The following is a 26,199-nucleotide window of genomic DNA, read 5'->3' on the forward strand; positions in this document are numbered from 1 at the left end:
TCTGAATAAAGATGAAAAGTAGAAAGTAGCTGACAACTTAGATATCAAAATCTAAGTTGATTTTAGGAAAGCTTAGGTTGCATTGTTCGTTTCTTCTGAGTAATGAGGTGGTAAATTTGGAGTCATATACTTTAGATCATTCTGCTGTCAGATTTTTTCCCCGTATGGTGTATACTTGCGTCCTCAACTTGAGAGGAAATAGGTGAAGGCTCTTTTGGTAGAAAGAACTTGTAATGGAGAAGTTCTCAAATTTCCAGAGTGTAAGAATAAACTGAAGAGCTTGTTAAAATGTGGATTCCTGCGACCCATCTCAGAGATTCTTGATTAGGAATTAGGGATTTTTTCAGTTTTTAAGAATGTAAATTATTTTTGAATAGGTAATTCATTTACATGGATCAAAATGCAAAGGTATGAAAGGGTACCACATGAAGAAGATTCCTTTAGACCTTGTGCATAGCAACTCTGATCCCTTCTCTAGAGGCAACCAGTGGTTCCAGTTTCTTGTGTTTGCTTCTGGGGATACTCTATGTATAAGGAATCCAATACATATATACTATGTATTCTCCCTTGATCTTTTATTATTATTATTACTCAAATAGTAGCATATTATACAACTGCTCTGTACTTTGCCTTTCTTCACTTAATGGTATTTCCTGGAGAGCAGGGAATGACAGTGGATTTCGGCACGAGTTGTGGTCAGAGCTTCTGCTCACCCACACTGATCTCTGGTAATGACCGGTCCTCTGACCAGTACCCCACTGTCAAGAGCTTTGAGGTTCCCTGTTTTTGAGGTTGGTGATCTAGGTGGCCACACTTCCTCCAGATATGACCAGACAGAACTTGGAAGGCAGTACTCACTGTCCACCTCATCTCCAGCAACACTTGGCATTCCTGACATCACTCCTATCTGTGAGGGTGAAAAGGATGTCTTTTGAGCATCAGCACTCTTTTCTGTAGCCTAAGCCAAGCCTTCCAATTTTAAACTCCTCTCTGTCCATACGGGTGTCGGTGATAAAATGAGAAGCAAACTGTGCAAGAAACAAGAGGTCTTAGAAAGTAGAGGATCAGTCATCACCCAACTGAAATTTATTCATAGAGTGAAATGTGACTATTTATGTAAATTGCTCAGTAATCACAGAAATATTCAAGAGCCACTTCACTGTAAAGATTTTTTTTTCCCCAATGCATGGTTATCATGGTACATCCAGAATTGCTGTCTGAATTGTATCCCTGGAGTTAAGGGTAGAAGAAGAGCATGGGAATAAAAGTGTTCTTGTGATTTTGTATTCATGTCTGTAGATTCCCGACAATGGTGTGAATACAGATTAATGCAATACATACATGGTTTGTTTGTGCAAGGTGGTTTGTGCAAGGTAATTGGAAACTAATCCTGGTAAGTCTTATGGCATTTCTTGTGTTACTTGTTATTTTTAGGTGGGCATTCCCGGGTTTTCAAGTTCTGACTTCCACGTCAGAATGAATTGCCCTCACTCTGAAAGCTTTGAAATATGCCTGCCCCTTGCTGCCCTGGGTGTCCCTCCTTGGACTTCAGGTGGTGTCACTGTAGAGATGAATTGAGTCCTGTCCTAGGGACGTGAGAAGGACGACTCTAGCTACATATGGTGCTGCACGAGCGGCAGAGAGCAGGGCTACTTGGCTTCCCTTCCTTGTTCAGAGCTGCCATCATTGTCAGGGGCCGGGCTTGGCATCGAGGCCAGATGGAGTGCTACTAGCACCATCCTGGATTGGGCATGTGGTGTTGATTTCAGCCTAGTGGAAGTCGGAGTAATTCCATTACTGGAGTTACATCTCCTGGGCCGGGCGGTGGCCCCCGAGGGTTAGCATAATCACAGGCCAGGCCAGACAGCTGCTGCTCACCAGTCCTGCTGTGTCTCTGAGTTTCAGATTCAGTAAAAGCCCTCTGATTAATATTAACTCACAGAAGGCCAGCCCCAGTGTTGTACACAATTACAAAAGAAATGCAAAATTCTTACCTTTAAATACATACAGAAACTAGAAGTAGGTGAATAGAGAGCCCTTTAGGGACCCACTTTAAAGAGGCTGCTATGTGTAATTAGTCTATCCATCCTTGGTTCAGGTGTGAAAGCAAGATGCTCTTATGCACAGCTTAAAGGTAACTCCTCTCACACTATTTATTTGCTAAGTGAACCCTCTTCCCAAAATAACCCCAAAAGGAAACTTCAGCTCCTGTCTCTCCTTAAGTGCTCAAGTTCCAAATGAATACAATCTGAACTCATATGCGCTTACGAGGTGTCTGTGGTTCTTGATGAATGTCTCCTTTATATCCGGAAAGAAGGTGAGTTTGATTTCTTGGCTGAGTCTGAGCTGTAATGAAGTCCCTCCCATTGTTCTCCCCTGAAGTGTCCTGTGCCTCAGGGATGTGATTTGCTTTGAGCCTGCACTCATTTAACTGCCAGATGTGCGAATTGCCTGGAGTATTGTCGGTGACATTGGCTTGTACTCACAGCCTCGAACATTTGTAATGACACCAAGCAGAGGGGCCAGAAGGCTTTTAAGCACTTTCTGAAATGTTGGCAGACTCTTCTATTGGCCTATTTTCAGCAGGATCCTGTGGAGAAGGGGAGAAGCTTTACTGGTTAAGGGCTCCGGTTCTTGGGTCACACTAGAGTTGGGTTTGATTTCTGGTTTGCCCCTTATCAGCTGTGTGATCATGGGCAATTTACTTAACCTCTCTCATCCTCAGTAAACTCATCTGTAAAATGGAAACATAATAACAATGTCTGTCTTAGAAAGTTGTGTGGACTAACAAGATGAATAAGCATTTCAAGTGCTTATCACAGCACGATGTCCCGTACTAAGTGGTCACTGTTATTATTGGTGTTGTGGTTATTATTTCTGGTGTTCTTTTCATTTTCCAAGCTTCCATCCTGACCTTCAGATCCCTTGCAATAAGTGTGTCTCGTTGTGTTTGACAGCTGCACGTAACCTTAAGCCAGGCTTCCTTGTTTCCCTGGAAGCTTCGTGTTTTTCCTGAGAGTCTGAGAAATACAGAACTTAATGAATAAGAGGGCCTTGGCTTGTATGTGCTTCCCATGCTGGCTTTGAATGGTTTCTCCAGTTTTTATTTTATTTCTCTAGAGTATTTTTGCAAATGACCCAGGCTATGTATGCCTGGAAGAAACAGAGGTCAGGTGAGCTGTTTGTGGTTCTCACCTGGTTGTTTGCGTCTCTGCAGGCCTCAACATTGTCACATAGTTTGGGATACTTGACAGCCATCCTCTATGATGGTTTGCTCCTCAGGGCTCTTTTAAAACACACACAAACACACGTTTTTTTTTCTTTCATGGAGGCAATTAGCCTCCATTAGCCTCAACTTTTACTTGACCTGTGATCTTGAATAAATTGCTTAATCCTTGTAAGTCTCAATTTCCTCTGCTGTGAAGTGGAAATAACCACAGAACCACAGAGTCTCATTGGGTTGTTGTGCAGACTCAATGGCATGATGCGGCTTGTCAGCCTGGGGTATGAGGGAGTCAGAAGTGCCCAGCAGCCAAGGTCCCCCAGGGAGTGGCTTGCCCCGTGTGAATGACTTCAGGGTTCAGTGAGGGGAGAACTGGGAAATCTGTGGAGACTAATTTTGTGTCTTCTGCAACCCAAGCGCAGACTTGCCTCGTGCTGATGATAGGCGAAAGGATAAATAGATATGCCCTGAGAGAGCTCTGAGGGGATTCTCTGAGAAAACCAAACCTTCTGCGCCTTTGGAACAGATTTGTCCCTATGAGAACCTAATATCTAAGTAATGTGTCTTTTTAGTCTGATGCTAATCAGATGCGCCATCTGGTCACTGTAAACTGCTTTAGGATCCTCATTGCTCGTTTTTCTCAACTTCCAAATCAAACAGCAAAGGGGAAGCAGAGAAGAAGAGACAGAGACAGAGGCAGAGATACAGAGAGAGACACAGACAGAGAGAGAGAGACAGAAACAGAGAGAGACGAGAGACAGAGGCCTGATGGAGATTTAGAAACACTTCCAATGTTTCTTTTCATCTAGTGGGTTTTTTTTGTTGGAAACTTTGTTGAGAAGCTGTTCTCTGAACACAAAGCATCCAGGTTTCTGTTTATTGAGACGTTTCCTTCTTTCTCCTGTTCTTATCTGTTGCCCACAGTATCTGGAACTGCTGGGACCTCAGTTCACAATGGGCTGGGCAACTATGGGGGAAGGGGGCACAGATAACTGTGTCAATGCCGTAGAGGTTTATCTTTTCTAATCATCACATCATTGTCGCATTTGGCAGGGAATAGAGAAAAGTCCTCTCACTCAAGCACTTATTACTTTGCTTGGTGAACTTAGGTAACATCTCTGAGCCTCCAGGGTTCCACATCTGAAAAACATGAGTAGGAATGCTGCTGTTAGAATAGGGGCTTTGATTCAGGCAATCCTTGTTTCTGATCCTGGCTTGGTCACTTATAGCTGTATTCCTTTGAACAAGTAACCTCTCTCTGATCCTTGGTTTCTTCAGCTACAAAAATGGCATAATGTTTGTGAAACAATTAGCAGAGTGCCTGACACAGTTGTTGCTTATTTAAAGGTATCTATTGAAGTTTTTGTATAACAATAGTAACCAAATAATAGCCACAAGAATAATGACATCGACAGTATCTTAAAGAGAGAAACTTACATTTATTAAACTCCAACTATGTATTAGGTGCTATATAGGACATAAACATATATTAGATTCTTACAACAACCCAATGACATAGGTATTATTATCCCCATATCATAGATGGGAAAATCACGGCCTAGAAAGTCAAGTAACTTTCATCCTAATGATACAAAATATTAATCAATGTGTTAGAGTATTAGTGTATTGGGCTATGTGATGCTGGGGTAACAAATTGACTCCCAAATCTCGGTGGTTTGGCAATGTAAAGTTTTATTTCTCTCTTGTGCAAAGTCTGATGAGGGTCATGTGTCTTTTGTCCCTTCTGAAGCTATTCCAACTGGTACCCATGGCCTCCCTGCAGCAGGGAAGAGAGGGAGGAAGGAAGTACAACTACTCTTAACTACTTCAGCCTCAAAGTGACACCCACCAAGTCCATCCAGAGTCCATTGGCCAGAGTCCATCACAAGTTCCCAACCTAGCTGTAAGGCATAGGGGGAGTGAAGGGACACACATGGAGTATTGGATGAGCATTGTCCCTGCCACTCACAGGTAATATTAGAGCTATATTTGGAACACAAATAGTTGGAATAACAGAACCGATCTTCTTTCCACTACACCATGCTTTATTCTCAGAAAGAATAAAAGGACAAGATAGTGTTTATTTTCTTGTTGGAAGTGCTTCCTTCCCCGTATTAGAAAAAGTACCTCGCTATTCCTCCTGACGGATGTTTTTCTTCCATTCCCCCTCCCTGCCCCTGTTCTAAATGCCAGGCAGCTCTCTGACAGCTGTGTACAGGGACCTTTGCCTGAGCAGGAGGTGGGACTCTTGATGCCAGTGGTTGCTATGTCGCTGCAGCATTTCAGAGCACAGCTTCCGTCCAGCAAGCAGCGGTGTTAGCAGGCTGCCTGAGACTTGAGATGTCCACATCAGGCAGGGCACTGAGACTGTTCTGAAGGAAAAGGCAGTAAGGGAACAAGTCCTCTTCCTCCCAGAACATGCTCTAGCCTCGTGGCTGGCTTCTCATCTTTCCTAGTACTGTGCATGCCTTTTCACAATTCTTTTCTTTGCAAATACTGCGTGGAATACCTTCTATAGCTTCCCCATTCCCTTCCCCTACCCCTAGAAACTAAACAGTAACTTCTACTTATCCCTTTAAGACCCAAACTAGACATCCAGTCTGCAGGGTGTCCTCCCTGATGTCTCAGGCATTTCAGCTCAGACCCATTTAATACCACCTCAGTCCCTACTGCCGGTCAGGGCCTGGCGAGGTTCTGGGGATATAGCTGTGGCAAGTTCACAAATTTCTGCACCACGCTCAATGTGCAAGGATGATGGAGCTTCTAGTTTTTGTTTCTGTGTTTGCTTTCAATCTAATCTAATCTTTTTGAGTCTCCACCTCACTTTGTACTGTGGCAACTTAAAATTTTCAATTAATGGTATCTGGTGGCTTTGCAGATTTAACCAGTCTTTCTGATTCAAAATAATCCCCTCCTCCTCTCCAAAATGGCTTCTGGAACTGTGTCCTGGGAACTCAATGAGGAGACGAAAGAAAGACTCTGCTTTTGGCTTTTCCCACAAGCTACCTAAAATGGCTCTCTTGGAGACTTCACCTCAAGAGGGGATGTTGGGGCACACATGTCTTGTGGCTTCAGATCTCAATATCAAGACAAGGGGCCGATGGCCCTTCCCCCCTGTCACATCTTCTTCTTTTCTGGGGAAGTCTTCCCCATCTCTTTTCCCCGGGGACATAAAAGTGGAATGGCTGCCAGGTTGCCTGACTAATGGGGGACGGTGTGACAGTGGAGAGTTCAGTACACTCAAAATGTTATCCTGGATTCACAAAGGGAATAAAACAAGGTGTAGAACTCGGAGAGGGAGATTTTTCAAACCTTAGCCGCACCTGGGGAGTTTGTTAAAGTCACAGCATCCTGGACCCTACCCCAGAGATTCTGACACTGCAGATCTGGGGAGGGAGCCAGCAATGTGCATGGTATCAGCCCTCCAAGGGATTCTGATACTGGCGGCCCCTCAACTGACCCCTCTCTAGTTGGAAGCACAGCTCCTAGAGCCTGAATGGGGGAAAGAAAAGCAGTGTGGGCAGAGAGAAGGGGCTCCCACAGCGCACAGCACAAACTTGCATCGTGGCTGACATTTCATTGTCTCATTTGTCTCTTTAAGTGACTGTCTATGTTGATGCAGTGAACTCCTTATGGATAGGGATATGTTTTATTTCTTTATGTGCCAGTCTGCTTAGAGTCATACTGATATCAGCTCTCAGAAACTGCTCTGTGGATTCTGGCCGTAAAATACACCATTATGCAATGGCCAGTGTCCCTTAGAAAAGGAAAGGACAGAAAGGACCTCAGTGGTACAGAGCTGGAGTTGTCACAGGACTTGATTCATAATACACCTCACTGGTCCACGCAAGAACCTGCTTTTATTTATTCACACATTCAGTTAGTCATTTTTAATAATAAATTAAACATCTCTGTACATACCACCCAAAACAAAAACTGGAAACTTAACGGTCACCTACATGTAACCACATGGCTCTGTCTTTCCCCACCTAATGTAACCACATTCTTGAATCTTTGGTTAATCATTCTGCTGCTTTCCTTTTTATACAGTTTTATTGCATCTATGTATATTCCTAGTGTGGTTATTTTAACTTTATAAAAATGGTATTGAACTGTGTGTAATTTGGGAGGACTTACTTTTTTTCACTTAATATTATACTAAGATTTATTCGTATTGCAGGTTGCTGGAGTTCATTGTTTTGATGACTAGAAAATTCCACTATGTGAATAAACCATGGTTTATTCACTCATGCTTTCAATTTTAGGCATCTGGGGTGTTTCAGCTTTTTCCTGTTGTAAGCATTGCTGCTAAGAACATTCTTGTACATCTCTCTTGTTGTAAATATTCAAGAGTCTGTTTGGGGCATATGACTACTAGTAGATTTGCTTTGTTATAGGGGATCTGAATATTTAACTTTAGGAGATAGTGCTAAACTGTTTTCCAAAGGTGGTTGCACCAATTTACATTCTCTCCAGTAATGCATGCGATATCCTGTGTATCCACATTCTCTTCAACACTGGATATTGTCCCATTGCTTAATTTTTGCCAAAAAATGAGTGTAAAATATGTCATCACTGTCTTGATTTGCATTTCCTTGATCACCAATGGTGCTGAAAATCTTTTCTTACGTTTCTTTGCCACTCATGTTTCATGTCTGCAATATGTCTGTCCTTGTCTTTTGTCCACTTTTCTCTCGGGTTGGTTGTATTTCTCTTATTGATTTGCATGATATTTATATATTCTTCACACTCATCTTTTACTGATTTTATGTATTTTGAATATCTTCTGCCTGTTTATAACTTGTCTTTTCATTTTACTTAAGATGTACTTTTTCAAACAGAAGTTCTTACTTTTAATACAATCAAATTTATTGATCATTTTAATAGTCAAATCTTTTTGTGTCTTGTTTGAGAAATCTTTCTCAATCGCAGTCTAAAAGATATTCATTTATATTTTTACCAAGCATTTTGTAATTTTATTTATTTTTTATTTTTTTAATAATTTTTATTTATTTATTTTTTTCCCCCAAAGCCCCAGTAGATAGTTGTATGTCATAGCTGCACATCTTTCTAGTTGCTGTATGTGGGACGCCGCCTGAGCATGGCTGGAGAAGCGGTGCGTTGGTGTGCGCCTGGGACCTGAACCCCGGGCCGCCAGCAGCGGAGCCCATGCACTTAACCGCTAAGCCACGGGGCCGGCCCTGTAATTTTATTTTTGATACACAAGTCCTTAATCAATTTATAGAGCCTAGGTTTTACATATGGTATGAGGTGGGAATCTGATTTTGTCTTTTTGGCCATTTGGCTATACATTGTTCCTAGTTTCAAGTGTTGGGCAGTCTCTCCTTTCTCCATGCCAGCGTCATTTTGCATTTCTAGGGCATTACTCTTCCCTGCGGGCAGAGTTTTTGGAGCCTGGATTCAATCCCTGATCCTCTGTGCTATTGTTAGTTGAGGGTGGAAGGGTCAGAAGGCTCAGGGAAAAAGGATAGCTTCTCCTTCCCAAGGCAAGCCCCAAATTAGGTTGCTGTGTTATGTTAGTATCCTGGAATTATGTGCCAAGATGTAGCACTCCTCCAAGCTTGGACCTTCTCAGTTAGGAAAGAAATGAGATTGTTTCTTTGAATGATGGCTTTTCTTATAGCAAGAAATTGCTTGAGACCATAGGGTAACCTTCTTGAGTTTCTTTATGTATCTGATCAAAAGAGCACTTGAACTGAGAGTAAAGAGATCTGAATAATAGCAACAACAATAATATCAGCAGTAGCAACCACAGCTGAAGTTTATTGAGTGCTTATTATGGACCAGGAGCTGTGCTAAACACTAATGTTCATTATTTCTTTACTGCACAGCTGTGTGATCTTAGGCAAGTCAACCTCTGTAGAACAACTAAAAAATCATGAAACTGAACAAGATTTTCCAGAGCTCTACCAACAATGAAAATCTATGATTTTAAAAATCATTCTCTGATTCACAATGATAATTTTGCTGAATCTTTCTAACACCATTTCATGCCTAAAAACCCCTCCTCCCATTTATTGTCCCAACACTTCTAAATGTCCTGCCTGAATTCTGAGCAAGGAATGAGGACATTTTATAGAAGGTTAAACAGATGAAGGGAAATTTCATGATGCCCTCAAGATCACACAGCCAGACTCAGAACCCTGGAAAAGGTAAAAAAATCTACACGCTGGAGCCAATTTATTTTCTTCAAGAAAGAGCTGTTGAATTTTGAGGACCTAAGTTTTTTCTCATCAGAGCGTTTGGAGGCATCAAAGATCTTCTAATAGGGGTTTGCCCCTCCCACCTACAGTGTTACAAAGCCACATCCAGTTCCAAAACGTCTCTTCTACACTTGGAGATCTGAGAAGGGGCTGTCCCTCACATCTCTTTCCCTTTCGATGTGACTGATTGCAGAATTTAATCTCAGAAGGAAACCTTCAGATCCAGAAGCAGAGAAGACAGTGATTTAATAAGCTGCAGAACAAATCCAAGAGAGATAAGTGTCCTGTTTTTTTGGCTGAAGTAAAAAAAAAAAAAAATTGGCATACCATCAAAGAAAAGAATCCCTCTTGAACCTCCAAAAATACTTGGAATAGCAGCTTTTAATAACGTTAAGAATTATGATTTGATTGAGGGGGGAATCCCAGATCACTTCTTTAATGGCAATCCAAATCAACTCTTCTGCATTTTTTTTTAATTTACCTCATTAAATCCAGAGAACAGCAAAATCAGGCTGTCCTTGTACCTTTCAATCTGTGTTCCATGGGATTCTTTTCCCATTTTGGGATGATTCTTTGTGTAAGTGGAAACACACATAATGAGGGAGTTTATGTAAATCTTTAAACTTTATATGTTTACTTCAACATTTTTTTTGTTTGTTTTCATTGTGAAATTACAGTCATGGATGGTTTGAATTATAGTGAGTCAGGTTTTAGAATGTTCTGAGACTTTTCTGTTGACATGTTTAAGTTTGGTTTTGCTGATTTTTCCCTCCCAATATCTTCCTAGAATAGAAGAAAGTTTCCTTAAGACCGTGATACAATTGAATTGAAGACCAGCTGCAGATTAATCTCAATTCAAGTAATATTCATTGGAAATCTAAAAATGTAGCAGCACTATGCTATGAGGTATATGAAAGAAATACAGTAATAAATAGTTTTATGTCCACCATTTCTTTAACCACTATTTTGTGCCAGCTGCTATGCTAAGCTTTTTCACACATTATCTCATTTCATTATCATGACATCCTTGTAAAATGTAGGTATTAATATCCCCATTTTACAGGTGAGGAAAGAGGGTCAAAGAGGTTGAGAAACTTGCCAACAGTCACAGACCAAGTAGCATGGCAGGGCCAGGATTCCAGATGGGGGTCTGTCTGATTCCAAAGTGCATTCTCTGAACTGCTGGGCAATATGGCATCTGAGACAGAAGGGTTTCTGGCCCCGCCAGGGAGCTTACAGTTGGGAGAGAAAAGATTTACTCCAAAGGTCTTCAAACTTGAGCCCACACAGGCCATGGAAGTAGTAGAAATGAGGGTGCAGAGTGATAGTTATTATGCCATTTAATAAGATAACTTTATCAAATATATATATTTTAATGTCATCTTCAGTTATATTCTTTACAACAGATTTTCCACTTGCCTACTAAACATGTGAGAACTTTTTTCACTTCACAAAAAAATATGATTCCTTTCATTTTTTCTTAAAACACAGTGCCATTTGGTCAGTCATTCATTTCCTCACCTTCGACAAAGACAAGTATACAGAGAAACATTTCTCTACTACTAAGAAAACAAGAGTCGGAATGATCAATTGAAACTTAGCTCGGGGTGGGAAGATGATAGAGAGTGGTTAGGACTGGGGTGGAGTCCATGCCATGGGTATATACGATAGCTATGAATCAGTGCCGACTGATTATTGCTGTGTCAGTACGTGAGCTCAATGCTACCTGACCTTCCTTTTTTTTTTTGTTTTTTTGGAGAGAAGTGCCCCAAATGGATTTTTATGTGAAACTTGCTGATATATTTTTTAAACAATATGCAAGCTGAACAAAACCTACATATGGATCCAGGACAGCAGCCTCTGGTGTAAATTTATAATTTATAGTGTTTAAAATAATTTATAGGGTGTTAATAAATTTATTATAAATTTATAGGGTTATTTACAAATAACCCTATAAGAATGACTATTACCAGAATCCAGTGAGAATAGTGCTTTTGGAATGTTGGGGACAGGTTTACGGAGGAGGTAGGTTGTCAGCTGAGCATCAAAGGATGGTGAGTGTGGTATAGGCCCTCTCTGGAGAGCAGTCTTTGGGGAGACCTTGTAGTGTCAGAGCTGGAGCACCGAATCACTGCAGACCACTGCCTTTCAAGCCTCAAGAGAACTTGGGGTTCATCCTTGCCTGACATATTCCCTTGCTACTAGGGCCTCAGACCACTCCATAAGCTCTGTCAGGCATACTCCTGGGAATGCTGGTCCAGTGTTGGAAAAAATGACATTTATTGTTTATAGAAATTAGTGTTATCAAAATATTGTGTTTTTGAGGAACATTTGGAAATATATAAAAAACACCTATGATCTCATGATGTAGAGGTAGCCATTGTTTCTTCTTTTTCTCTTTTGTATCATATATTTTGCATAATCTGGATAATGTTTTGCCAGGTTTGTAATTTGCATCTTTCACTGAGAATTATTGGGAATATTTTCCCATGGCATTTTTAAGGACTTAATAGGACTCCGTCGTATAGATGGGCTATAACTTATTTCACTATTTTCCTATTTAGGGACATTTGAGTTCATTTAATTTTATGCTAGAAAAACTTACTGGAATTTATAGTCTTAATAGACAAACCTGTGCTCATTATTTCTTCACCTTTGGGTATGGGTCTCAGCTTCTGCAGTGCTTGTTGAGGATTTTGACTCTCCCTTCTTCCTCCCCTTTACACACACACACACATGCACACACACACAAACACTCACACACAGGATTTTGCTTCCTCCTATGCGACAGACTCAGCATAAAACCGACCATATTGTCCTCTCATAAAGAGCTGGAGTGGCATAATCCAATTTGGGAGGGACATGTTTTCACAACTCCACTGCCATCCTGAATGGTAGGGGGTATGTCTACGTATGGACATTCTCTTCAATACCAGGCACTTAAATGCAAACAAACTGAGAGCCCTCATTAGCCCCTGGCAGCCAAAGTGGATTTGCTGAGTGACACCCTCCAGGCTGGAGCAACTGCCCAAGTGGAACCAGACACCAGAGCAAAGAGGGAAGCCAATTATCCAAAGGCAAATGAGGCTCTAATCATGGCTTCAGCTAAAGAGGGTAAAATTATTTGAGGAGAGACATCCTATTTCTGAAGTAGGCACAGCACAGGACAGTTATTCAGAATAAGGGCTGGGGTGGGTCCTGATTTTGCTGCCTTAACCAAGACCCTTCACCTCTAGGAGCATCCGATTCCTCATCTGTCAAATGCGAACAGTATAGGATGTTCACCTCATTGGTTTATTGTGAGCATTAACTGGGATGATGGCTATGAGAGGCGCAGTGGGGTCTAGTACTTCTAAGGGCTCATAAGTGGAGCATCGTCATCATCGTCAGTAACTATTATTAGTATTACTGTTATTTGTAATGATCTGATAGTGGAACGGACTGCGGAGCTGAAACTCTGCAGTTTTTTATTTATTCCAATTTAGAAGTGAAGGAAACTCTAAGTTTTATTTTCCTCATCTCTCACATGCAAAGCTTGGATTAGGGGTTACATCAGGACACCTTCACTCTGAGGTTTGTGGACCTACGTGTGCTGAGAACTAGATCAGTCCCTCCATGGAGCCTCATGTCAACCGTCTGATAGTTGCTACTATTATCTCCTTGTTTTGCGGGTGCTGAAGCTGAGATTTACACAGGAGGCTAGGATTGAACCCTAGGTTCCTAACATCCATACTATACTTCACTATCTGCACGTCCCCAGCGCTCAGTGTAGTGACTGGTAACACACTTGTGCTCATACATATCTATTGGCTGCACTCAAGGCTTTTGAACGACTGGGGTGGTGATTAAGCTCAGGGCTGTGCTCACACTGCACCCTTCTCTCTTTTACTCAATCCCCCCAAAATCGTAGGCACAAAAGTCCAGAAAGAGGGGCTGGCCTGGTGATGCAGCAGTTAAGTGCACGCGCTCCGCTTTGGCAGCCTGGAGTTCACAGGTTTGGATCCCAGGCAGGCACCGACGCATCGCTTGTCAAGCCATGCTGTAGTAACATCCCATATAAAGTAGAGGAAGATGGGCACAGATGTTAGGCCAGGGCCAATCTTCCTCAGCAAAAAGAGGAGGATTGGCAAGGGATGTTAACTCAGGGCTAATCTTCCTTACACACACACAAAAAAAAACAGTCCAGAAAGAGACTCCTGTCAGCCTTTAGAGGAAGCCCTTGATACCTCAGCTCTATTTAACATAAATGAGACTGATAAACACTTGTTCTCTTTGGCTGGTGCGTTATTTTGAGTTACCTGAAGGATTGTGTATGCGTGTGTGCATTAAAGAATTTAGCACACTGGGTAGATCAAATGTCTGACCTGGAAGGACATTAGCAACCAGCTGCCCAGAGATGGTTAAATTCAGCAATTCAGAGAACCTTTGAAGAGGGTTCTCCCTTTCATGGATAGCAAGCTGGCCCACTTCCCCCTGCTTCTGCCAGAGTAGTGTTCTCTCCCTCTCTCCTTTCCTTTCTCCCTCTCTCTCTTTCTACACCAACACAATTTGGTTTAAACAAAAAATTCTAGGTCTAAAGAAATCTCTGAAAAATTGATCTGGATCTGATGAGGGATGTTGATAATGAGGGAGGCTGTGCGTGTGTGGGGGCAGGGGGTACATGGGAATTCTCTGTACTTTCTGTTCAATTTTGCTGTGAACTTAAAACTGCTCTAAAAAATGAAGTCTATTTTAAAAATGTTAAAAATGCAGTGAATACACATGTCCACAAAAACAAATTGATCTGCCCCTCCCGCCGTCCATTTTGCAGAGAAGGGGAAAAGGCCTTGAGAGATTGCGCGGCTCCTCCAAGGCCAGTTAACTGCCCCCACATCAGTCATTATCATTGGAAGTGTGACTCCAGTGTGGCAGGGTCCTCTTCCCTTCTGGTTCAGGGGTGCATGTCAGTGCCTTAGGGAGATGACGAGGGGATTCATTCTCATTGCCCACGCCCGCAGCAGGGCCAGGGGTTGGGGGATGTCTCTGCCTTTGCTGGCTCTCAGGTACCATTGTCCCTGCAACAAACCCATGTGAGCCGGCTGAGGTGATGATTTCCAGGGCCGCCTTCAGAGGAACTCAAAGACAATAGGTGGTGGCTCAGGCCTGCCCTGTGCTTACCCCACTACCCACCAGCTCCCAGCTGTGCAGGTCTAACCATCTCCCTGTCTGTCTCTGACTCTCTGATTCTATGTCTCTCTGTCTCTGTCTCTGTCGTTGCTCAGTCCCTTACCCCACCCCCACATCTTACCCAAGCAGTCCCTTCTTTAAATCCGCTGCCATCACCCCCATCCTGGAAAAAGTCCACCTTGCCCCTGGCCCTCTTCTTAAGCTGGCTTCAGGCAGCCCATCTTCTCCTGTTTCAGGATGTGGGATGGGGTAGTGATTGACCATAGGTCGCATAAGAGGGAGTGTGGGCTGTAGGAATTCATCCCATGTCATTTTCCCTCCCATGTCATTTTCCCTCCCAGAGAGAGCTACAACCAATTGTCTTTCCGAGTCATCTAAGAAGTAGGCACACCTTGCCAAGGTGAGCATCATTATTTCTAATCTCTTTTGGGGCAAGCATATTTCCCCTAGTAACGTAGGCCTCCCTCCTTTCAGATTAGCCAACCCTGCCATTATTGTGCTAAAAGGCACTTGGCTCTTTCCTCTCTAGCTTGAGCCCAGTTGCCCTGAGTTGCCCTCTACTCTGGCTGCAGCTGGTTCTGTTACTCAGGAGGGACAGAGTCAACTCTGATTAGATTTTTAAATTTTAAGTACCGCCCCCCCCAACAAATAATAAAAGTGTATTTTTGTTTTTTTAAAAAAGTGTATGTTGGGTCATTCTAACACACCATGCCCTAGTGAAATCTTTGCAGGCTTCCCAAAACGAATGGGCCTCTTATGCTGGCAGCTTCTGGCCATGTAGGGGGTTCCTCCCGATTCACATTTGGTTTGTTGAAAGTCAAATCAACACAGTGAGAATCCACTTATTCTGGACCTCGGCAGGCTCTCCTCTTTCTGATGCTTCTCTGAGATTTTCCTAGTCTTTGCACAACACCACCTTCTTAAGTTCAGGTCAAGAGTGTTTTCTCTGTATGCTGAATAATTGGCACTGAGTAGGTGCTCAGTAAGTGTTTAAAGGGTGAAGGAACAATTACCTTAACTGAAGGAAGGTAACAGTCTACTGGAGAAAACACTGTACTAAGGTTGTAAGATTTAAACTCTAGTCCAGGAAAGCTGCTAACAAGCTGTGTGACCTTGGACAAACCACTTAGCCTCTTTGGGCTCCATTCCTCATGGGTATCATCAGAGAGTTGGATCCCGAAGATGCTGTCCATCTCTGATAGTCAGCGAGTCTGTATTACCAGAACAGCATAGTAAAAGAGGCAGCAACTTCAAGTACAATTGAAACTGCTTGAAAAGCATTTTGTTACCCTGGGATTTTGAGGGCACTAGTGTCAGACTGACATGTAAGACATTGAAGGATTCATTGTATTCAGATCTATCCTGGGCAGTGTATTGTCCACAAGGCGATAGCTGAATCGATGGTGTGTCATTGAGAGGTTTGTCGGGACTGGTTCTGTGTTTCCTGGTGTGGGGGACCTGGGACTCCACCAGTCTTCTGAGCCCTTGGAGAGGGAGCGGCAGTCAGGAGGACAGAGCCCCACTTGCAGGTGGACTTTTTCTTCACGCAAATATTTCTGTGGGTCTCAAAAAATTGCTTTTCATCAGGCTTGCCCCTGCCAGTGTCCCAGATTCACCAGAACCTGTGTGTGCAATAAGATGCTTTATTTGGTTTGGATTGGTTTATGGGGATTCTGGGCTCCCCTCTGGTTGCAGTGGCAGATTTTAAAATCAGTTGTAGTCCAGATAGCACAAGGTTCACTATAGCGCTCTGCTGTCTGAGGCCTGTGCCAAGAAATCAAGTAGGTCCCAGTGACCTCTCAGGAAAATTTGCAGTGTTTCAAGGACCTGCAGCAAGTTACAAATCTTGACAGATGGTGGGACCAGTCTGCAAACAGCAGAATGGCTTGCACTGTAGTTCAGCAGGAAAAGGAGAAGACAATTCTTTGAACATAAGATGTATTGCCCTCTCTTCCTAGTTCATCAAGAAATCTTGGCCGCGTACATCAAGAGATGAACCCTGGGGTTTGTGGGGTGGGGCGGGATAGATGATTTTCTTGCTCTTGTTCCACGGAAAGGGAGCAACTCTGACATCCAGCTCCGTCCTTGTGGCCAGCCTTCATGCAGCTTTTTGCTCCCCAGGCCTGAATCTAACTAGCTATTCCTTTCTCTCTCTCTTGCCAACTAGGGGAGAGCACTGGGCAGCCCTCCATAGTTTCTTTTTCTTGGTTGGTCCTGGGAAATGGGGACGTCCTCAGAATGCTCTGCTGCCTGGCTGCAGCTCTCCACGTGCTTCTTTCTATGCCTGAGGGTGAGAATGAGGGGCGCAGAGAGGAGGAGCACGTCCTTGGAGCAAATTCAGTTTATTCAACTGCCACTCGGGGCTCCAGTCCTCAGCTGTACTCCAGTTTGCTCTGCCCCCACTTGTCTAGGGGAGTTCATCTGCTCTGGTGGCTCAATGCCATCTCGATGCTCACAACCCCCATCTTAATCTTTAGTCTAAGTCTTTGCTTTCACCTCAAGACCCATATCTTTAACTGCCTTTCGGACATCTCGAATTCCATACAGGATAGATGGGGCTTCCTTTTTAATGAAGAGAGACAACACTTAGAACAGGTTTTCCAATTCAATAAATGTTTATTGATCCTTTGCTATAAACAAAGCATTGGGTAGCCATTTAGAAAATACAACGTTGGCAAAAATATAGTGACGTTCTCGAGGGGGTTGCCTTCATTTGCAAAACGAGGCACTCTTATTAAAATGAGGAATGATTATTCTATAGCAGAGATATAAGCAAAGTGCCCCGGGACTTTAGAGGAGAGAGCTAGATGATTTTAATGCTCTACAAAAGTCTTTCTTGTTGTTTACAACATCTAAACAAGAAACTCCAGAGAGCTTCAGAGCTGTGAGTGATCAGCCCTTCTCAATTTATTAAACTAGATTTCGGTAATATCTGATTTTTTTTCATGATCTTGACTTTGGCCCCAAATGTATAAAGAGGGTTTCTTGGATGAGCTCCTTTCCAAAGACTTATTGAGTTCTAGAGAGACACTACAGCATTTATTTGTTTTGTTTCATAATCTCTGAGTTGTATCCACCAGTGACTTTGCAAAAGGCATGCCACTTCTTTGGTTCTCAGTTTCTTTATCTGTAAAATGGGGATAATAATAGGGTTGATGTGAGTATTAAATGAAATACTGCTTAGCACGGTTCCTGGATGGTAGAAAATGCTCCATACGTGGTAGCTTAAAATTAATATAAGAATAATTCTTGTTTTCATAAATTATTCATTTATAATTATTATATCGATTTTCATTATTATCAGTTCAGAGTTGGAGCCAATGTAGAGCATTAAAAATAAAATGTTGTTTAAATTGACTTTTTCAGAATATCAAGACAAGAAAAACAACTGTGTGAGAAAGAGGATATACATACGTACTACTATAATTATAACAATTACTTTTTATAATTTCTGATAGAAATCTTATAAAGTAGGTTGTCATTTTTTTACAGATGGAGAAACTTGTTTAACTATACTGGATCTTAAAAATGAGCAAGCTTACAGTTACTTAGCTGGTTTTTAACTACTGATCTGTTTTTTCTTCCCCCTCAGTCTACTTATCTCATAGGATGGGGGAGATAAGACAGATAGTTAGAATCAGCACCCTCTATCACTCACCTGGCGTAAACTACCTCCTGACCCAGGCAAGTGATTGGGGGATGGTTTGTAAGGCCAATTTAAAGGCAGTGCTTTGCCCACTGGTTTCAAAGCCGAGGGATGCATGGGCATATATCCTGGACAGTCAGCTTCCGTTGTGCCTGGATTGCAGTCGATTTTATTGATTTTTTTCAACACAACAGCTTCAAAAGGCTCTTTTGCCCCAAAGTAGCTGATCTTTTCAAATCTTTGCTATTTCCTTCTGGTAAGACTTTCAGATAACAGGGTAAATGTAATTAACAACCACATACTTCACATGATAAGGAGATTCTAGAACATTTTTAAAGGTTTCTTAAAGCACAGACACATAGAGTTGAGCAGCTCCTTGGAGAGACTGCCTAATCTAACTTCCTCTTTTTTTTTTTTTTTTTTTGTGAGGAGATCAGCCCTGAGCTAACATCCGCCAATCCTCCTCTTTTTTTTGCTGAGGAAGACGGCCCTGGGCTAACATCGGTGCCCATCTTCCTCCACTTTATATGGGACGCCGCCACAGCATGGCTTACCAAGCAGTGCGTCGGTGCGCGCCCGGGATCCGAACCAGCGAACCCCGGGCCGCCGCAGCGGAGCGCGCGCACTTAACCGCTTGCGCCACCGGGCCGGCCCCTAACTTCCTCTTTTTACACCCAAGGAAACTGGTCCAAAGAGTGGACATGACCTGCCCAAGGTTGCACCTTGAGTTAGTGGAAGAGAGGGGAAGCCAGGAATCGCAATTTTGATTTCTTTCTTTTTACTAGTGTTTCTCAAAGTGTGGATATGTACCACCGTATGCAAAATTATTTTCCTTGGCGTGAAGTGTAATTTTAGGTATGCACAGATAAAGTTCTGTATCACAGAAGCAGAAGATCATTCATTCTCTTTCAATCTTTCTGATTATGTCATGGATTATATACCTTTGCTGTTTTGTCTTTGATCTTTCTTCACTAATCTCCTTTAATAAGAGAAGGGAGAAGACCTCAGGCGTAAGCTCCTCTTAGAATTTAATAAAAGCGTTTTATTTTCATAGTATCGATTGTTACACTTACCTTCCATCTATGGCAAGTGATACTGGTTTTCCATTTAAAGTAGCAAATTTTTCTTTCAAAATAAATGTAAGCAGATTAGAATGAATCTACAGTATGAAAAAATATTAAGTAAATGATAGTGCAGGCTGTAAATTATGAGGAGTACATAGTGGGTTTCACATTAGCAAAAATAATGGTTAACTAAAGCTGGGAAAATATTTGATTCTGCCCAGTAGAATACTCTAAGCCCTTTGAGGATAGATGTCGCTGAATCCAAGTTTCCTTTTATTCATGACATGTCTTTTTTATGTAGCAACCAGAAAATCAATTATTAGATCTAAAAGGAGAGCATGAAAACTATCCATATGCCAGAGATGAACTCGGATATGTTGACAATCTCATTATTGGTAGCTTTCCTACAAGCCAAAAAGTTGGATTGGTAGCCAATTTAGTCTCAGTATGTAGGTATATTTGTGTATATTTTAAATTATAAACATTATGCTATTGCATTGATTGTGACCAGAAACTGGTTTTATTTTTCAATGGTTCTCTATTTTAAGAGTCTATTTTAGACCTCATTCTTGTCTTGTTTTCCCATTCTAAGAAGTTCTTTAATTTCTGATTATCTTTCTGTTCAATGAGAGGATGTGAATGGAAGAAAAAGGTGGCAAAATGCAATTGATCAAACATTTTCCCACTATTATCATATTTTAAAGATTAGAATGTATGGAATGAATGGAGTAGGAATATTAAAGTTATTCATCAAATGGGGGCATAGGTGACTTTCTTTTCCTTATAATTTAGCCATATCAAGTGAATACATGGAAAGAAAGATGTATGAGGTGACACTATTTGGGTGATTTCCTCATTATCTTTAACAGCTCATCTTCCAATATGGCTTAATTCGTTTTCCTGTTCCCTGAAGAAAAGTTCCTGCTTACCTGTAACTTAGTTACCCAGAGAGCCTGGAGCTCTGAGGACCAGTTTCCGCTAGCCTGGCATGAGCTTGCCTTTCATAAATATCACACAGAACTTATTCATGTCTCCTGGTGCCGTGGACCGCCTTCCACAGGCCATTATGTGTTTTTTTGTGAAATGCTCTTTCAGTGGAAAATTTATTCTCATTTAGAGGAATCCAAAAAAAAAAAAGGAAGGTGGAGTCAACTTCTGGTGACTTATGGGCAGTCAGAGTCAAATGTTTGAAAAATGGGCTTCTGAATCAGCAGAGATTTTACAAAGGGGCTGGTGGAACTGCATACAGATAGGGACAGTACAAAGATGCCAAGAAATAATGCTCCTTCTATTACAGCTAATAAAAAAACTGCATTGCTAAATTCAGGGCTAGGAAGGTTAATGATGATACATTCTTTTTTAGTATCAAAGATTAACATGATAACTTGCATATTAAAGTTAATTCAGACACACTGCTAATGGAAGAGGCATACAAAATTAATTTCTACAGCACCTCATAAATTATGATCACTCATTCTTCTCTGGCTGACGCTCTTTGTCTTGGCAAGAGCTGCCTGTGTACTTAGAGTTGGTGCGCTTCAGAAGGTGGTGAGGCATCTTAGGCCCCCTAGGAATTTGGAGAACTTGGGGTGTGTTCCCTTCAGTCCTCAATCACTGCCAGTCCTCTGATGGGTGTTTCCCTGCTGGGATGTGTGCACTTCATCACCACCAGGTTGTTACTTGGCAAGGATTTGGGTTTTAATAGTTAATGAGACAATGGGACTGAGCTGAGATGAGAAGAGGGTAGGAGAAAGAGTGTGAGAGAGGAGGGAAGAGCTGCTCTCTCTTTGTGCAGGAGATTCTCCAAGTAGAGTTGGCAACAGCATCTTCGGGTAACTGCTGTCTTGAGCCCTATCGAGGACCAAGGCTCAGCTGACACAGGAACCCAGCCACATCTTTAAGTGTGCAGGCTCTGGAGTCTGAATGCCTGAGTGTGAGACCCGCTGCAATAGCTCAGGCAATTTGCTTACTTCCCCAAGCCTCACTGTGCACCTGTTGAACAGGGACAATAATACCTGCCTGATAGCAATATATATTTTTAATTTTGGTATAATTTACATATAGTGAAATGTGCAAATCTGAAGTGTACAGCTCAGTGAATTTTTTATGCATGTACGCACTCATGCAAACACCACCCATGTCAAGATATAGCGTATTTCCATTACCCAGAAAGTTACATATGGATATTTTAAAAATTAATAATAGCTTACACTTTCACAGTGCTTACCATGGGCCAATTGTGATGCGCTAAGTGTTTTGCGTATGTCACCTTCTTTCATTCTCACAACCTTGGGAAGGGAGGTGCTCTTATTATCTTCACTTTACAGGTAAAGAAACAAAGGTATAGAGTGATTAAGTGACTTGCCCCAGGTCACAGAGACAGTAACTGAGGTTCCTGCTCTTAACGTCCACACTCCACTGCACTGTTGACTGTATCGCACTTATCGCACGGCCTGGCTCTTATTAAGTGCATCAGAGGCATGAGAATGGAGCCTCCTCAATGGCTGACATTTCTGTCCAGTCCTCCTCTTCACTTTGCCTTGTCCTGGGCTAGGAGGCTGTGCATGATGCTCTAGCAGGAGAGTCCTTGAGGGAGAAGGCCAGGCTTTAGCTACTGTTCCAGCTTCAACAGTCAGGTGTGTGGTGGGTGCTCTAGAAATAGTCATGGACCATTGTTCGCAGAAAACCCTGCCCTCCACCTCCCCCTCAACTGGCACTACTTGGTCAAGTGACAGTGTGGACAAACTTCTCCGTTAGATCACCTGGGCAGTTTGGGCTGCTTAACCCTCCCTGGGCTCTGTCTAAACCTTGTCCTCGTGATGATCTAAACGTTTCAAGTGAAAATCCCTCGTCTTTCCAAGCCCCGTGGCTACCTTGTCCCAACTCCCGTATTCGTGTATCCCCAGCCGGTCCCCCTTCAGAGCTCAGTTGTTGCTGCTTTGCTTTCTCCTCCTCTTCTTTGTCTGCCTTGATTTCTTTTCTCTCCTTTTCCTTCTCCTTCTTTTCATTTCATCGGGGTCTTCATGATCATCACCAAATAAACTTTAATAAGCCACTCCCTGCTAAACGCACTATAATTACCTGCTATAAATTCTTTGTGGGAGGCGCCATGTTCAGCGTGTCTTTCGCGTGGTTGAATTCATGCTTACGTGTTTGTGTGAGATCATCTTCAGACACATTTAGCCAGCTGTCCCTTTGACATCTCTATTTGAATGTCTTATAGGTACTTAAACTCAACAGTTCCAAAGTTGTATTCGTTCTGTTCATGAAAACCTCATGCGTTATTTTTCTGCCAGTCATTTGGAGCTAGCCCTCAAATCTTCTTGTGCCTCATTTTTCACTTTCAGTCAATTACTAAGGCCTTTGCATCTTTCTCATATATGCCTTGAACCTGGTCACTTCTCTCTATCTTTAGCACTTGCACCCTGGTCCTATACACCCTGGTGCCATGTATGACACCTGACCTTTGCTAGGCACTCAATAAATATTTGTTCATATGAAAAATAAATGAAGGTGCTGTGTAAGGACAAGCACGCAGTCACGAGCCCTCCTCCGTTTACTGTTTTCTGTTTTACATGAGCACACAACGCAGTCAAATGAGTTGAAGCCATTAGGTTTTCCCAGGTTCTTTTCAGAGCTAAAACTCCTCAATTTGATGTCAAAAGCAGCTAATCACTACTAAACTTAATGTAGGGCATTAACATTAAAACTCAATAGGAAAAATTTCTTTAAGAGTTTAGTGCCAGAAAAAGCTGTTTCTTGCAAGGAATTGGTTCTCTCCGTAATGATCAGCAAACTCTAGAACTTGGATGATTTCATCTGCTGTCCTGAGAGTCTATCACACAAGTCAGGGGCCACATTTGACGGGCAATTGGAGTGCTATGTGAACTTTTCCATTGACGTGTCGTCTTTCTTCTTCTATTCTTTTTGGTCTAAGGTAGCATAGAAAGAAATATGTATAACTACTAAGAAATAGACCAACATGTCATGCCCTAAATAAAATATTAATGTCAATTTCATAGGCGTACAATTTGAGATTCATCAGCAGGGACTGAAGATAATTGGAAATGCAGCCTGTTACATTGTATGTGTTTTTTATACTGTTCCTGTCAATTGACTGGTTCTTTTCTTTATTACACTTGGACTGCCCCAAGGGTGAGGACCATATATTGTCCTCTTTGTACAGAAAACTCATTAGATGTTGTTGACTGATATCTATTCTCTTTACTTCCACCCATCTCACACTTTCCCCAGTTTTCTCTTCATTGGCTTCCAATTCCAAATGGGATCTCTTTGATGCTCTTATTTAAATATTGAGCCTAAGTGTGTGATTCATTTCTTAAATCACTCTTTTGCTTTGGGCCTTCCAGGGGAGGGCTCAGTTGGCTCTGTTGCCTGAATGGAGGAATGAGCAGGCAGAAGCCCCGGCCCCCTCAGGGCTGTCTCTGTTCTCCACCTTCTTAGCTGAGTGCTTTTAGAAGAGAAAACCGGGCCAGAAGGAGCAATTCTTCCCATTTCCATTTTTATTTATAGGCGGTAAAATGGCAGTGATTTTTTTTTCCCTTCCTCTTTGAAGTTTGCTTTCAATTCTTCAGCTTTTTTGAAATATATTACCCTTCTCTGTTTTCCCTTTGTAATAAACCACGCTAGATTTTAAACATGTGGGACCGTAAATGAGAGGGACCCCAGCCTCCTCTCCTTTGAAGCTGTTATGGGGAAGGTGAGGGAAGGAGAGCATCAGATGATGATTGGAAACAATTGCACAACCATTCCATTTTGCCAATGCTTGAATTTGGGAGAATTTTCTCATTTAATTCTCTGAAATGAAGGGCCCCTCTGTTAGCCTTAAAATGTAAACAAGAGGCTTTTAATGTGTGCTTTTCCCAGAAATGGAATGCTGGCTGCTCGTATTGATCCAAAACATTGCTGTTGGTTTTGTTCTTTGTGGTATTTGTAAGTTTTGTGATGGCAGCGATATAGGATTGTTCACGTGCAGCTTGAGGGTTGCTGGTAAGTGGCATTATTATTCTAAGTTGCAAACAGAAATGTGAAAGGAGATTCAGAGAAAGCTTGCCTGAGCTCTCCTTTAGTCTCGCCCTATACGAAAGGGAACACGAAAATCCGAAGCACATATCCCAATCGTTTCAATTTATACCCGCCTCTTGGAACTCAGTTCTCCGAGTTTGGTATTTCAGACAAAAGGATACTTTGTTTGAATGACGCAGATAATAGCTTTGAGTCCATTTCATTCCAGCGTGCCTGGACCAGGTGTTTTGTCAAGTGTGTACATCAGCTACAGCCGAAGGAAAATGAAGTGTCAACATGCTCTGCTTTGACCTCAAAACATCTTAGGTGCAGCATCAGATACTCATGCCTCATGACATGTAATAGCTACAACTGAATTTGTATAATGTTTTATTTGGATCTTCTTATGAAATAGGCATTGTAATCCCCATCTTTGGAGGAAGGGACGTAAAATGCCCTATCCAAGGTCACACAACTTGGCAGTAGTGTGGCTGGATTCAGACCTAGGTCTCTGGACCCTCAATCCAGAGTTCTACCCACTTCCCCATACCTGCCTCTGGGATAGGGTAAAGCCAAGAATGGGAAGATATTGCAAGAAAGGCTGCTCGGGGGAAATGGTGAAGGCAAAGAAACACTCCTACAGTTCTCCTTCTTAAGCACTGCTCCTCCAGCCCCCAGCTTCTGCCACCTGGTTTCCTCAAGGACAGAACAGAATAATGAATACTGAAATAACCCTACACTAAATAGAGTTCTGATTCTGAGAGTTGGCCTAAGTGTAGGCAGTCAGGGCTCCCTCTCTGAAATCAGCAAACACACATTCATTCACCTTACACTTACTAGCATCCTCCTGTGTGATGGGCACTGTGCCTGGAACTGTAGGAGACATGCCTTGCCACCCCAGGCTCTCACTGTCTCTGAGGAAAAGATAGTGAATGGTTAAAGGTCGTGATTGCTGTTTGCTAGCCAACCGCAATGAGATGGGTAACCTCAACCAATTGTAGTTGAATAAATGGTTGGTTGAATTGAAAAGGAAAGAAGTGACTGACTGGACTGCAGACCAAATCACTGAGTCCAAGAAAGCTCATTATTGTTTAATTCTAGGATTCCAGGATTGGGATTTTTTTGTTTGTGTTTTCATTTTCCTAGGACTTAACATATACTAAAAGAAGACAAAACAACCAGCCGTTAAATAAACCAACCAAGCAGAGTCTTGGATTTTCCATTTAAGGCCAGCTTAAGGAAACTAACACATTCAAAGCGTGACTGCCTTGAGCTTGTGGAATCCAGGAGTTGGGAATAATTGTCTGCACTCCGGAGCCTGTGAATAAGGTTGGAATAGCGTTGGCATTGAAGTCAGACAGGTCTGCCCTGCAATCTTACCTCTGTTGTGGTTGTAATAGCTTAGGGACCCTGGGCAAGCTGCTTGGAGCTCCTATTTTCTGATCTATAAAATGGGGACAATGCAATATATGGAACAGGTTTTGGTAAGAGTTAAATAACTTCCCAAAACAGTGCCTGGAACCCAGCAGGAGTTCAACCCATGTTACATATCTCTCATACTCAACATTCCGCTCTGCCACTCTCTTTCACTCCCAATAGATTTCTAGACAAATGGTTTCTGTCCTTTATTAAAATATATCTGGGGCCGGCCCAGTGGAGTAGTGGTTAAGCTCACACTCTGCTTCGGCAGCCTGGGGTTCATGGGTTTGGATCCTGGGCACAGACCTACTCACCGCTCATCAAGCCATCTGTGGTGGTGTCCCATATACAAAGTAGAGGAAGATTGTCACAGATGTTAGCTCAGGGACCATCTTCCTCAAGCAAAAGGAGGAAGATTGGCAGCAGATGTTA

At 42.3% G+C, this 26,199-nt stretch overlaps 1 protein-coding gene across 1 annotated transcript in view; it reads left to right on the forward strand.

Moving 5' to 3' along the window:
• Positions 1-26,199, forward strand: part of DOCK2 (dedicator of cytokinesis 2) — a 406,650-nt gene that overhangs the window by 110,824 nt on the left and 269,627 nt on the right. The window lies entirely within an intron of this gene.

Source organism: Diceros bicornis, chromosome 1 (genome assembly GCF_020826845.1).
Source record: "Diceros bicornis minor isolate mBicDic1 chromosome 1, mDicBic1.mat.cur, whole genome shotgun sequence".
NCBI lineage: Eukaryota > Metazoa > Chordata > Mammalia > Perissodactyla > Rhinocerotidae > Diceros > Diceros bicornis.